Below are 16,044 nucleotides of genomic sequence, written 5' to 3'. Positions count from 1 at the left end.
AAAAATTTTGAAACTCTGTATACATATCTGATCGCCATGGATGGCATTTCCTAATACTCTGAGGGGTAGCTCGGCCACGGTATCTCTAAACCGAGTCAAGCTGAAGAAAAAGACCTGAAGAAGAGGAAGATCAGTGATGAAATCACCATCTCTGAAGCCGATCTGAAAGGAATAAAGTATCCACATGATGATCCTATAGTTGTATCTTTGAATATTTTCAATTACAATGCACATTGAGTCCTAGTTGATAATGGAAGTTTGATAGATATTTTGTTTTATGATACATTTGTTCGTATGAACTTAAATTCTGAGTTATTGATGAAGAGGAACACACCTCTGATTGGGTTCTTGGGTAGCACAGTCCCCGTAGAAGGAACCATCTCCCTCACTATAATAGCGGGACAAGCTCCAAGATAAGCCATCATTGAAATAGACTACTTCATTGAAAAGAGTCCATCAGTATATAATGTAATCTTAGGTTGGTCTGGACTGAATATCCTCCGAGCCATAGTGTCGACCTACCATCTGACGGTGAAATTTTTTACTCCTCATGGTGTCGGTGAGCTCCAGAGAAATTAGCAACTTGCGAGGGAATGTTACATGGTGATCTTATGCAGAGTGTCATCAATAGAGCAATCGACGGATGAGCTTGATGTGTGAGATGAGTTAACTGAACAAAGGGGCCACATGGTGGAAGATCGCATCTTAGTGCCAATCGACGAGGATCCAAACAAAGTTGTGAAGATCAGCTCGAACTTATGTGAAGAGGATCGTCCACACCTCACCTCTTTTCTGCAGGCAAATATAGATGTATTTGCCTGGTCGGCTTTTGATATGCAAGGTATTGACTTGAAGGTCATAGTTCATCAGCTCAATGTGGACCCGAAGCACCATCCGATCAGACAGAAGAAGTGTAGTTTTGCTCTCAAGTGACAAAAAGCCATATAGGAAGGGGTCGACAAGCTTCTGAAGGTGGGGTTCATTCAAGAAGTCTATTATCCGAAATGGTTGGCTAATGTTGTCCTGATCAAGAAAGCTAATAGAAAGTGATGCGTATGCATCAACTATACCAACCTCAACAAAGCGTGTCCCAAGAATAGCTATCCTCTACCTCAAATTAATCAGGTGGTGGACGTGACCTCAGGGCATCAACTCTTATCCTTCATGGATGCATTCTCTAAATACAACTAGATTCGGATAGCCCTCGAAGATAAGAAGGAGACCTCTTTTGTTACTGACCAAGATCTTTTTTGCTATAAGGTAATACCGTTCGGTTTAAAGAATGCAGGCACGACCTACCAATGACTCGTCAACAAGATCCTCAAGGAGCAAATCACTAGGAATATGAAAGTATATATGGATGACATGCTCATTAAAAGCAAATCCGTGGAGCACCACATCACCAACCTCAAGAAAATGTTCGCCATGCTACGGTGCTTTCGGATGAAGCTCAACCCTAGCAAATGCATGTTTGGCGTCACCTTTGGCAAATTTCTGAGCTTCATGATGTCACAACCGGGGATTGAGGTGAATCCTCAAAAGATTCAAGCTCTCCAAGAAATGAAGCCTCCGAGGATGATCGAAGAAGTACAATGCCTGATTGGGAGAATTGTGGCTCTGAACAAGTTTCTTTCAAGGTGGGCTGAAAAGAGTCTCTCCTTCTTCAAAGCTCTCAAACAGGCGAAGAACTTTCAATGGTCGGATGAGTGTCAAGCCATATTCGATGAGCTAAAGAAATACCTCGGCTCACCTCCCCTCTGAAGCAAACCAGAGCTTGGAGAAGTGCTATACTTGTGCCTGATAGTTTCACCCTTGATGATCAGTTCGGTCCTCGTCTGTAGGAGGCCAAGGCATAGAAGCCAATCTATTATGTCAGTCGAGTTCTCCATGATATCGAGACCAGATATACGAGTCTCAAGAAGGTGGCCTACGCTCTCGTGATATCCTCCAAGAAGCTATGTCTATATTTTCAAGTGCATACAATTACTATCCTTAGCGACCAACTGATTAGGTCTATACTCTGCTGACCTGATACTTCGAGCGACTGGCTAAGTGGGCTATCAAGCTTGAAGAATTTGACATTAAATATCTACTAAGGTCGTCTGTTAAAGCTTAGGCATTGGCTGTGGCTTCCAACCGTATGACCCAGGTTCGAGTCTCGTGATGGATGTCGAGGCTAGATTAGATGCCAGCTCTGAGATGACCTGTGGCTATCTGCTACTAGTGGCCTGAATATGGGGTCTAGAAGCGATATCTATCCGCTGGCTTGTAGTGATGCTGGGGGGACATACTTACCCATTAGATTTGCCCATATGATGGGGAGGAAGCCGCCTTCTCCTAAAATTCAGCCCTGAATCAAATATTCTCCAGCAGGGGTTGGGGCCCTATGGTCATGTCTCGGGGAGATAGCTGTGCCAGGTCGCCCCCTCTCCAATCCCATTTTACTTACCAAAAAAAATAAGCTCAAGCATTGGCCAAATTCATTTTGGAATATACCATCCCGGATGAGGGACAAAATGGTGGGGAGACGGCTCCAACAACCAACGAATGCTGGGTTCTCCACATAGACGGCTCTTCAAATGCCATAAGCTCAAGAGCCGGATTGATTTTAACTAGTTCAGATAGAGTGGTTGCAGAGTATACACTACGATTTAAATTTTTTGCTTCTAATAATGAAGCCAAGTACGAGGCACTGGTGACCGATCTCAGAATGGCAAAAGAATTGGGAGTCCAGCACCTCAGAGTTCATAGTGACTTTTAGCTCATCGTCGGCCAGATCCAGGGGGAATATGAAGCACGAGAGCTAAACATAATAAAATGTCTACAAAAGGTTAGGGATCTTGCCTCCAACTTCACCACCATGAACATTCAACAAATATCGAGATCGAAAAATGTGTGGGTTGACCTCTTATCCACTCATGATGCTCGATACGATCGACCTAAAAAGAAGCTCGTACATGGAGACTCTCAAGAAGCCAAGTATTGAAGAATCCATTATGATGCAAATAGATCGTAAGTCGAGCTAGATAAATCTGATCTTTTAGTATCTACAAGACAGAATATTGCCTACTGATCGAGATGAAGCCAAGAAGCTAAGACATCTTGCACCGCAATACCTTATCTACGATTGAAGATTATACAAAAGGTCCTTCACTCTGCCTTTACTCCGGTGCCTCCGTCCCTCAGAAGCAGACTATGCCTTGCTAAAGGTTCACAAGAAAATCTATGGCAATCACTTGGAAGACAAGATGCTTGCCCACAAGGTGCTGCAATAAGGTTACTTTTGGCTGACCACACAGAAAGATGCCGCCAACCTAGTCAGCAAATGCGACCAATGTCAGAAAAACTCAAACATCCAACACTGACCTTCCATGCCTCTAGCTCTGATCACCATGTCGTGGCCCTTCGTCCAATGGGGGATGGACATCCTCGAGCCTTTCTCCATTATGGTAGTACAAAAAAAAAGTTTTTGCTCAATGCAATCAATTACTTTACCAAATGGATAGAAGTGGAAATATTGGCAACCATCACTTAGGCCAAGATTCATGATTTCATGTGAAAATCATTCATGTGCCAATTCGGCTTACCTTATTGTTGGAAATTGTGTCCTAAAATCAATCGTGTGACGATTGAGTTTCTCTTTGTATATGAGTTATTGATTAATAAATAATAATTATTTTGATATTTTTTATTACAAAGTTAAATCTTTTTTGAACTCTTGTGCTATGATGAAGTCTTTAGAACTATGCTAGTATGCGATAAAGAGAAGATTTATCGTATAGTTCTTAAACATGTTTACAACCAAATGATACATCATTACAGGATGATGATGTTTATCGAGTGGAGGTCATTGTGTGCCATATGGGTTGATTGTCCTCTTAACCAAAGAGTGTGATAACACTGGTATGACATACAGGTGAGATGTAGGAGTACGTCATCACTGAACAAGTAACTCACCTGCTGAGCATTCTACTGTCAAGAGCTGCTCACGAAGCACAAGGGTATAAGTGTCCTTCATACCTAAGATCATCATAGTGATTTACAAGTAACTCACCGTGCTTTGGTATCGGACTATTTGAATTTCTAATACAGTGATGAAAGGCTATTGGGTACAGTCAATAACTTGCGAAGTCTGTGTGTGGATCAAGATGGGATTGATCCCTCTGGATTATGAAAGTTGATGTATCACTGTATTTTAATTTAGCAAAGTTTTGGCCAAGATAATCTATGAGATAGATTTGAAAAGTTTAAATATAATGAGGATGAAGCAATCTCGATTGTCAGTTAATCTGAGACCATCCTAGAGCATTCAGGGTCAAAAAGATGAATTATGTGATAACCATGTGTATGAATTCTGAAATATTTTTTTACGATAATTTGACCTATCTAGATGTCAAAAACTATTATTAGATGGTATCTCGATTAGTACAGGAATTGATTCCTGTGCTATCGGTATAGTATTTGAACCTATGGAGTCACACACATAAGTCAGACACTGTAGGAAAGAATTGACCTATATTTATGTATCCAATTTGAAAGTACTTGACTTGATTGAACATATAAGCTAACTTAATTGAGAATTAAGTTATGGATCAAACGAGATTGAAGAGTTGACTATATCTGGCTAGCACTACACATGAAGTTTAGGTTCGATCCCGAAGATGAATAATTTCTGATCTATGATCCATGGAGTATATGAGAGATTGAATTTAAGTGCTAATTATTTTTAGATAAGATCTAAATTAATTAAACTTAATTGGATCTAAAAATTTAAGTTAGACTTGATACAAAAGTCCTAAAAATTTAAGATTAACAGTCTTTCGAAATTATTTCAAACCAGCTTCGAATTGAATTCGAATCAGATCCGTTTGGATGAGATATGAGAAATCCTTCTTGCACTGAGATTTTTCTCTCTTATGGGCTGACCAACACCTAGAAGCTTCCTCATTGTGGGTGTCCCATGTAGGTGAGGGATTGGGTGCAATTTGATTGTCATATGTGATGGCAATACTATCTCATATAGGAGTCCTTCTTTCATGAGTATTGGACTGATTCAAAGTATGTTTGAGTTAAAAATTTTATACTTATTGGATCATAGAATTCATTTATAAATAGAGAGGGTCTCTACCTATGGATGCATAGCAAATAAATCAGATTGAGCAAAGAGAGAGAGAGAAAGGCGTGAGAAGAGAGAGGCCCTTCCTTCTTGTCCTTGGCCTCTCCCCTTTGGTGCCACGCCTTCTCCCTTGGCATGGGCCCTCCTTGGGCGTCCCACTTGCTAGTGTGAGGTGTCACACCAGCACATCTCTTCCTTCATTTGATTGGTTGCGAAGATTGAAGTTCATCCTGCTTTTCTGCGACGTCTAGCGTGCATGCGAAGTAGAGGGTCTGCACATCCAGGCCTCCGTGAAGGATTGTTTTAGATTTTTGAAGATTTGATCTCTGATTTTGCTAGTCAGGTGAAGATTTGATCCTTATTCATATAGATTAATAAAAATAATTTTAGATGCAACTTAGGCTATCTAAAGAGAAACAGTTTTTCTTCCTTTTAGAGCCATCATCACTGACAATGGGCACCAGTTTGATAATCCAAAGTTCATAGGTTTTTGTGAGGGCCTCGGCATCTCCCATAGATTGACTTCAATAGCACATCCCTAAAGCAATGACGAAGCTGAGATGATGAATAGAACCTTGCTACAAAGGCTAAAGGCACGGCTGGGCCAGGCAAAAGGATTATGGGCTGAAAAACTATACCATATACTCCGGAGGTATCGCAAAACTCAGCAGGTTCCAACTGGAGAGAGTCCTTTCAAACTGACTTTCGGGACTGAAGCCATTATACCTCTTGAGATCAGCTTGTCCATGCTGTGAGTAGAAGAATTCAATGAGGATAGCAACTCAATTAGGCTAAGAGCAAACCTGGACCTACTAGAGGAAATTCGGGAGTGAGCACGGATTCAAATGGCCAACTACCAGCAAAGAATAGCTCGGTACTACAACTCATGAGTCAAAAAAAAATCTTTCCAAGTAGAAAAACTAGTTTTTCATCGAGCTGAAGTTTCACACTCGACAGAATGATCAAAGCTTGCACCAAACTGGAAAGGCTCATATCACATTGATGAAGTAGTTCGACCAAGGGTTTATTATCTTCGTCAATTGGATGGAATTCTAATTTTTAGGATTTGAAACTTCAACAATTTGTGCATTTATTATCCTTAAGTTATAATTTTTATTTAATTAAATAATAAAGAATTATTTTGATAGATTTATATGTTTTTCTGAAATAATGTATGCTCCTCAGTCATGATCGAGGAGCGAAATGCATCTCTATTTAGATCTCCAATACGTGCTCCTCAATCACGACTGAGTGGAATGCATCTCCATACGGATCTCCAATATATGCTTCTCGATCATGATCGAGGAGCGGAATGCGTGTCCATGTGGATCTTCAATATGCACTCCTCAGTCACGATAGAGGAGCGAAATGCATCTCCATGCGGATCTCCATTGCATGCTCCTTGATCACGGTCGAGGAGCAGAATGCATCTCCATTTGATCTCCATCGCGCACTCCTCGATCATAGCCAAGGAGCGGAGCAAAATGCATCTCCATTTGGGTCTTCATCACTTGCTTCTCAGTCACAGTCGAGAAGCAAAATGCATCTCCATGCGGTCTCCAACATGCTCCTCGATCACGATCAAGGAGCGGAATGCATGTCCACTTGGTCTCCAATGCACGCTCCTCGATCACGATCAAGGTGCGGAATGCATCTCCATTTGGATCTCCAACATGCACTCCTGGATCACGATCGAGGAGTGGAATGCATCTGCATTCAGCCTCCATCTCGTGCTCCTCGGTCATGATCAAAGAGCGAAATACATCTCCATGTAAATCTCCAATACACGCTCCTCAATCACAGTCAAGGAGCAGAACATGTCTCCATGCGGATCTTCATCATGCACTCCTCGATCATAGTCGAGGAGCAGAATGCATCTCCATGCAAGTCTCCAACGTGCGCTCCTCGATCACGACTAAGGAGCAGAATGCATCTCCATGTCGATCTCCAACGCATGCTCCTCGATCATGATTGAGGAGCAGAATGCATCTTCATTCGAATCTCCATTGCACACTCCTCGATCACGATCGAGGAGTGGAACACGTCTCCGGTCTCCAACATGTGCTCCTCGATCACGATCAAGGAGCAGAACACGTCTCCACTTAGTCTCCATCATGCACTCTTCAGTCACGGTCAAGGAGTACAACGCATCTCTATTCGGTCTCCAATGCACTCTCCTCATCCACAACTGAGGAGCAAATTGTATTTTCATGTGGATCTTCAATACCCGCTTCTCGATCACAATCAAGTTGAGCAAAGCGCATCTTCATAATCTCCTGCAAGTTCCTCATCTTCCTGCGAGCTAAATGATTCATCTAGAACAACCCAATCTATTACCTATCGAAGTGAGAGAGATCAAAAGATTTGTTAGGGAATGTTATTAGTTTCCACTCTTCACAGCTGAGAAGATGACCTAAAGGCGACCGGTGCAATTTTAACAATGACTACCTATGGCTGGTTACATCTAGCTAAGGTTGGATATTGATCTCCATTATGTTTCATCAAGCGACCTCCATAACTTGACACCATAACATGTGAAAAAAAAACTTCATTGAAGAAAAGTTTTTACAAAATATTGGTTGATCCAGTACAAAATACCTCAGCAATTATCGAGGTTCACAAAAGAAGACCAACCAATAATCAAGTCCGAGCATGCCCAGGAAGAAGTACAAAACTTTTAAGCTCCCTTAGGAGCGTGGGACTCGCCGGCCTCATCAGGGTCTAAGAGAATGATGACTGTGGGAGGCTGAGCCGATGCCACCTCTTTGATCGCCCAATCTTTGCGAACTGGGCTGAAGAGGTCCTTGCAGTCCTTCATCACCGACCTCGCCGACCTCCTCCTCTTCGTTGTTTGACTCTAGGGGCCATAAGTCGAGGTCAAAAAAGTGGCTCCAAACCTTTCCCTTGAAGTCCTCGATCCTCTGTAGATACAAGACTGAATCGGACTCCATCTTGATCTTGTGAAATTCGTCAGAAGAGCGGAAGGCTTCAATCATTGTGACTTTGGTGGCCTCCAACTTCTCCTTCCATTTATTATTCTCGATGGATAGTCGAGCTTCGGCATCAGCTCAGGCCTTGGAAAGCTCAAACTCAAGCCACTTCACCTCAATTTTCAACAACTCGGCCTCTTACTCAACTTTTAGCTTTGAAAGTTGGGCATCATCTGCCCTTCTTGTTCCCAACTGGCCTTTTCCTCGGCTTTCCTTGAGATCCGTCAAACTTCCCAGATCATTTTCATAAACTGATCTACGTGAGAGACCAATTATAAAAAAAGGAAGAAGAAAAGAGAGATTAGCAAATATTAAATAGAAAAAAGAGATTGAAAATGCTGAGGATTGGTGGAAGGTCGTTACTTACTCAAAGAAAGGAATCATACGAGTCATGGACTCGGAAAGCACCACCTTTAGCACGAAGGCTTCGACATCGGCTGGCAAGATGGCTGATCTAAGTAGAGACCGAATGATCTAATAATCAGCGATGCTCTTTCTGTTGTCTTAAGCCACGACGTTCGAAGGGGCTCCCATCGGAGGAAGAGCCTCAGCCGGTAGGTTGACTGGGAGCAATGATATTCACACCAAAATTCGAGTACTCGAACTTCATTGTGACAAGGAGGCTGAAGGTCAGAGGGCAAGATCCCCTGGAGTGACAAACCGGAGGGGTCACACAGCCTTCGTCGGCGCTAAAGACTTCTTCCTCGATGGAGCGCTGCTTGGCCCTGAGGAACCGCCAGTCGTGTGTTAGGAAATATATCCTAAAGTCAATCGTTTGGATGATTGAACTCTTTATAATTGGTATATAAATTATGAATTAATAAAAGTTATTTGATATTTTTCATCACAAGATGAACATTTTCCTCATATAAATTCATGTGTTGTGATGAAGTTCTTAAAATTATATAACAATCGATAAAGGAGGATTTATCGAATAGTTCTTAAATATGTTCACGATCAAATAATACGTCATTATAGAATGACGTTCATTGAGTATAGGTTGTTGTGTGCCATATAGATTGATTGTCCAAATAATCAAGGAGTGTGGAGATACTAGTATGACATACAGATGAGATATAAAGGTATATCATCATCGAATAAGTGACTTACCTGCTGAACGCTCTGCTGTCAAGAGCAGCTCGTGAAGCATATGAGCATAAGTATCTCTCAGATCTGAGATCACCATAATGACTTACAAGCAACTCACTATGCTTTGGTGCCAGACTACCTGTATTTCTAATATAGTAATGGAAGACTACTAGGTATAGTCAAGTACTTACGAAGTCTATATATGAATCAAGATGAAATTGATCCCTCTGTATTATAGGATATAATGCATCACTATATTTCAATTTAGTAAATCTTAGGCCTGGATAATCCATATGATGGATGTAAAAGATTAAAATACAATATGGATGACTCATCCAAGGTTGACAGTAAAATACTAGGTCATCCTTGAGCATTCAAGATCAAAGAGATAAATTAAATGGTAACTATATGCATAAGTTCTTGAATATTGTCATACATATATTCATCCTATCCGGACGTCAGGAGCCATTGCTAGATGGTAACTTCGATTAGTACGAAAAATTATTTTTGTACTACCGACTTAGTGTTCGAACCTATGGAGTCACACACAAAGTCAAACAATGTAGGAAACAATTGACTCAAGTCTATGAATTCAATTTGAAAGCACTTGATTTTATTGAATAAATAGATTAACTTAATTAAGAATTAAATTTAAGGATCATAGAAGATTAAAAAAGTTGACTATATCTAGCTAGCACTAGATATGAGGTTCAGGCTTAATTTCGGGGATGATGATGATCTGATAAATAATTCAAGAGATTTATGAGAGATTAAATTTATATCAAAATTAATTTTAGATTAGATCTGATTAAATTAAGGCTTGATTGGGTTGAAAATCTAAGTTAGACTTGGATCAAAATTCTAATTAGATTAGGATTGACAGGCTCTTCGAATCTGGTTCGAATCGAGTTCGAATCGGATCCAAAATAAGTCAAATCTGAGCCCATTTGGTTTAGAACCAAAGAGTCTCAAATATCAAGGACTCTCTCTCATAAAGTAGCTGACCATAAGGGAGAGTAGCATTGATTTTTTTTGCCCCAAGGAGCGCACGTGTGAAGGGTCTCGCGTGAAACAATCTTAGGCGCTCCTTTCTCATGATCGGTTCCTATTTTAGATAGGATTGGGTGTCCTAACTAATTAAGACTATGGATTAGATGTGGATGCCTCATCTATTAAAGGGAGGACCTATTACATAGTAGAGAATTGATTTTGTGCGACAAAAATACCAAAACACCGTGTAAGAAAGTAGAAGGCGGACGCTAAAATTTTTTGGTGCGTGGTTTCTTTCCTGGCATGGGCTTTTCTCTCTAGGCATCTTTCCTCTTGGTGTGGAGAGTCCCTTCTAAGATAATATCAGCCTGTGAGATCACATCTCTCTCTCCCTTTACTACCCCTTCTGAAGGTTTGGCACAGAGAACATTATCTCTCTTTCTTGCGAAGCTTGGCGTGCGTACGAACTAGAGGGCCTGTATTTTCAGGCCTCACGAGACATCAAATACAAGCAATCTTTGGAGATTTGATTTCTATTCCGCTGTAATCAAGGTAATCCATAATTATTATGTAAGTTTTTGAATAGAAAAATTTTTAAAACACACTCTGATGATTCGATCAAATCGGAGAATTTTTCTTCAAATGGTATCAGAGTAGGATTGGTACATGCTATGCATAGTTAATTTTTTTGATATTTTTATATGAGATATATGATCAAATTTTTATATAGGATATTACATCTAAATATATTAATTAGAAATTATTTAATCTAATTTTGATTAGATTTCAAGAATAAAATCAATAGTTGATTGAAGTTAGTTATAAGTCTGTTATAACCAAATTTTCTTGATGCCGATTTTTACTGAAATAACAATCAAATTAAAATCTATTTTAAATATATTTTAACAAAATTTTTATGGTGTTATTTTGGATTATAAGTTAGACTTAATCAAGATCTGAATTAAATCTATTTTGATAGATTTTCATATTTGATTTTAAGCAAAATTTTGTACAATACAAAATCAGGTCTAACCAGAAATTTTATTTCTATGCATTCATATATGTATTTGAATTATTTTTTCTATGAGATTCTAAATCTGTTTTAAGTATTTTATATGCTGTATAAAAGTAGATTTAGATCTAAAATTTATGTGAAATTAATTTGATACATTGATCAAATTAGATTAGATATATAACATGCATGATATGATTATGTTCTGTGCATGCTTGATTTTTTTTTTTTTTGATTATTGCATATGTAGATGTAATTAATTCTTAAAATTAGATTGTAGATTTTAGTAGCTTAGTACTCAAATTAAGATGATCACCAGACCATCCGATCAAAGAGGAAGCAGAGATTGAGTTCCTCTCTTGTCCATTCGATGGGTTCTCTTATGACGAGTAAGGGTGCTACTGTGATCAGTCTCATGAAGAAGAATAGCAAAAAAAATTTTAAAATTATTTTGATCATAAATATGTTTAGATTAGATCTAAAGTAATTTATAATTTATTATAATTTTAAAAAATAAAATTTAAATATAAAAATTATTTTAAGATCTGAATTGTAGGTTGCATATGATATAATTGGTAGTGATCTAAAAGTGGTCATAATACATGTGATGTATATATGATATTTAGATTAAATTTATATTTATTTAATTATTAAATATAGATCTAAAATTAAATTTTAAGATCTGAAAATTGTATGACATATGATATATGCTTCACTTCAAACTTTAGTAGAATAGTTCTACAGACTGAAATATATGTTTCACACATTTAATTTGGAATTAAGTAATCTAGATTTGAGAATTGAAAGATAATTAAGACACCTCATAAATCGATGGGCCATAGGTTAGCATGAATCAAGCCTTCTAACTGGGTTAGACTTAGGATTAGAAATAAATATGAATCAATTAAAGAAATAGATTAAATCTAATCAAGTGTTAAGTTAAATTAGGTCAGAATTTCTCTAAGATCAACCTCAATAGTTGTAGCTTGATCAAGTTCATATTTTTTACCATACCACATGGATCTGATTGTGGCTCAATGGTTTAGTCCAAGTCCTTTGATGGACTAAATCAAAATTAATCGACCAATTGGTATCCAAAATAAGTTTGGCAATATTGCTTGACAATATAGCCAGTGGTTTTTAATTGATAGTCTGCTTATCTGATCATTTCGATGGTGTTTAAGATAAGTCGAGGCAGACCCTCCCACCGAACTCACTTATGTGGCCAATACAGTAGATTATGTTTTGATTAGGTCACTAATTGATTCGAGCTGACCCATGCCATTAAGGTAAATCTGTGTGATTGATTTCAGTGTCTCTAAACCAGATTTGACTTTTGTCCTCTTTATGACTTGGTGAAGTCAGTGGAAGGATTTATATCTTGTCGGTTAATTTTTTTTCTTATTCTCAAATCATTAAATCAATTTGACTGAATTAGGTGCCTTTTCGATCAGTTTATCTCTAGTCCAATTTAATGACTTGGTGAAGTCAATGAAAAGATTTAAGACTCATCGATCAATTGCTTCTCAAATCATTGAAACCAAATCATCTAAATTATTAGATCCTTAAAATGAGCTAGTTTAGGGGATAACTAGATCATAGCCTTCCATTAAGTTAGATGATAATGGGTCCATTAGTCTGATAATTATTGGAGGCCCAAAGATCTGGTGCTTATCTACTATTAGAATTATCATTCATAATATGATAACTCAGTCATGTCTCTCTGATGGGTAGTTAGGTTGGCTGATCAAAGTCGGATCTGATCATTCGTTAGTTAGATGCACTGAATATGGTCATGTTAATGGTTGGACCTAACCAGAACTTTTAGTAGAGGTTAAAGCTTACTAAAAAGAAATCTGAAGCAAAATCATTACTAGAAATTGTTTGAAAAAATAATTGGTTAAGAATCTACCCATAGATGCACATGGGTTGGCTAGCCAAAATCGAGCTTATGTGCAGTCTATGTAGATTCTAGTACCCGCTAAGGAGTTAAGATAATTCTTCAAATTGAAAATAGAGGCTATCAATTCATATAAAATAGTAGAAGAACCTTTAGACTAAAGTCCAAGTCTTTAGGATTAAATAATTCATATACTAATAAATTTTTTATTTTTCTTTCAGTGATGGCTAGTAGTTTATCGCTCCGCTCATTGTTGGATAGTGATAAATTTATAAAATTAAATTTTGATAATTGATATCGAAAGTTGAGAATAGTTCTCGAGCATGAGAGGATCCTATATATGATTATGGATCCAGCACCTGAAGTACCAATTTCTAATACTGATGCGATGGTTAGAGACACTTATCAGAAGTAGCTCAATGATTGTATGACAGTACGTTGCATAATGAAGGCTTCTATGAGCGATGAATTTAGTTGTAAATTCAATAATGCTCAGCCAAAGAAGATACTTCAAATATTGAATAAGTCCTTTGGCACACTTGAGGATTTGTCCTCAGCAGGGCATCAGTCCTCTGAGAAAGGAAAGAAAAGTATGGTGCATAGGTTTCATGCTAGGGCTTCAAAGTCCAATCGAACTAACCAGTCTAAAGAAGACTGAGTCAGACATAATACTTCTTTTGTAAGAAGTCGAGACACTGGAAGAGGAATTATCCTCTATAGCTAGCATCTCTTGATTCGAGCAGGCTTAGGAAGAAAAATCAATAAAGAATTGCTGGATAAGGCATTTATATGATAGTATCTTGTAATTTTTTTATCTGTGTACTATTACCTGAGTATTGGATATCAAAAATCTAATTCATATTTATAATTCGTTGCAGGGACTTCAGATTAGTAAAGAATTTGAGAAGAGCGAATGGTTCCTGAATATTGGGGATGAAAGATCTGTTCCAGTTCTAGCTATAGAAAAAGTTCAGCTTACTTTCAATTCAAATGTCATTATTTTAGATGACTATCATTATTGTCTATCTTTACTTATGAATGTTATTTTCATAGGTCATTTGGCCAAGGATGGTTATAATTTTTTTATAAAAAAAATTACTATGATATCATTATGAATGGTGTCACAATTATGCATGGACAATTAAAAAATAATATTTATATTTTATCACAGTCTGTTAGTGTAATGTACATATCGAACAAACATTCTAGAATAGATAATGTTACGGATATCTACTTTTGGTATTGTAGGCTCGGTTATATAAATAAGAATAAGATAAATAGGTTAACTAAAGAGAAAATTTTCGATATCAATAATTATGAATCATTGCCAACTTGTGAGTCCTGTCTTATTAGGAAGATGACCAAATCATCCTTTATTGAAAAGGATAAACGAGCCAGTGATGTTCTAGGTCTAATACATAGTGATGTATGTGGACCTATGAACATAGATGCCAGAAGAGGGTATTACTACTTTATTATATTTACTGACGATCTATCGAGATATGGGTACGTCTATTTTATAAAGCACAAGTTTGAATCATTTAAAATGTTCAAATGATTCCGTAATGAGGTAGAAAAATAAACTGAAAAGAGTATTAAAACTTTTCGGTCAGATCAAAAAGGTGAATACCTTTCTAATGAGTTTTTGATGTATCTAGGAGAGAATGAGATTCTCTCACAATGGATCCCTCCTAGGACACCACAGTATAATGGCGTCTCAAAAAAGAGGAATCGAATCCTGTTGGATATGGTTCAGTCCATGATGGGCTTTGCGAGTCTATCGATTTTTTTTTAGGATTATGCTCTTAAGACTGCTTGTCATGTTCTGAATAGGATTTCGAGCAAATCAGTCGCAAAAACATCAGATGAGATATGGACTGGGTGTAGGCCAATACTCTCTTATCTTAGGGTTTGGGACTGTCCGGTTTATGTCAAACATTTGCAAACCGATAAGCTTAGACCACAATCCGATAAGTATTATCTTATGGGGTACTCAAAAGAAACTAAAGGATATTATTTCTACCTTGCTGAAGAATAAAAGTTGTTCTTCAGCAATAAGGCAGTCTCTTTGAAAAAGAAGTTCCTTAATGAAGGAACTAATGCCTCTAAAGTTAAACTTAATGAAGTTCGACAAGTAGAAAAACTGACATAAACAAGTGAAAATATAGAACCAAATTTGATAATATCAAATTCAGAGCCCATTGTTAAGGCACCTTTAAGGAGATCCAATAGAGTACCATATCAGCTGGACAGATATTATGATTTTTTGATCCAGGACGATGATCCTGTTGAACTCGATGAGAATGATGAGGATCCGATCACCTACATAGATGCCATGTAAAGGTCTGACTTTGAAAAATAGCTTGAGGTCATAAAATTTGAGATGGAGTCTATAGAGATCAATACTGTATGGATACTTGTTGATCTATCCGAAGGAAATAAATCTATAGGGTGTAAATGGATATTTAAAAGGAAAAGGGGCGCAGATGAAAAGGTGGAGATCCATAAAGTCGGTTTTATTGCCAAGAGATATCATCAATATTATGGTATTGACTATGACGAGATATTTTCTTCTATGATAATGCTCAAGTCCATCCGAATTATATTTGCATTAATGGTATATTTTGATTATGAGATCTAATAAATGAATGTCAAAATCACTTTCCTTAATGGAGAGCTAGAAAAAGAGGTGTATATGATACAACCTGAAGGGTTCACATCCACAGATGAATCAAAGGTGTGCAAGCTTCAGAGATCCAATTATGGATTGAAGCAGATATCTCGAAGTTGGAACATACATTTTGATAAGATGATCAGAATGTATGACTTTGTTAAGAATGAAAAAAAATCATGCATTTATAAATGGGCTAATGGTTCTGTAGTCATCTTTCTTGTACTGTATGTGGATGACATACTGTTAATGAAAAATGATGTTTCTACTTTACAA

This window comes from Elaeis guineensis, chromosome 16 (assembly GCF_000442705.2).
Source record: "Elaeis guineensis isolate ETL-2024a chromosome 16, EG11, whole genome shotgun sequence".
NCBI classification, from domain to species: domain Eukaryota; kingdom Viridiplantae; phylum Streptophyta; class Magnoliopsida; order Arecales; family Arecaceae; genus Elaeis; species Elaeis guineensis.
The sequence above is the reverse complement of the archived record's forward strand: the minus strand, read 5'-3'. Positions refer to the sequence as shown.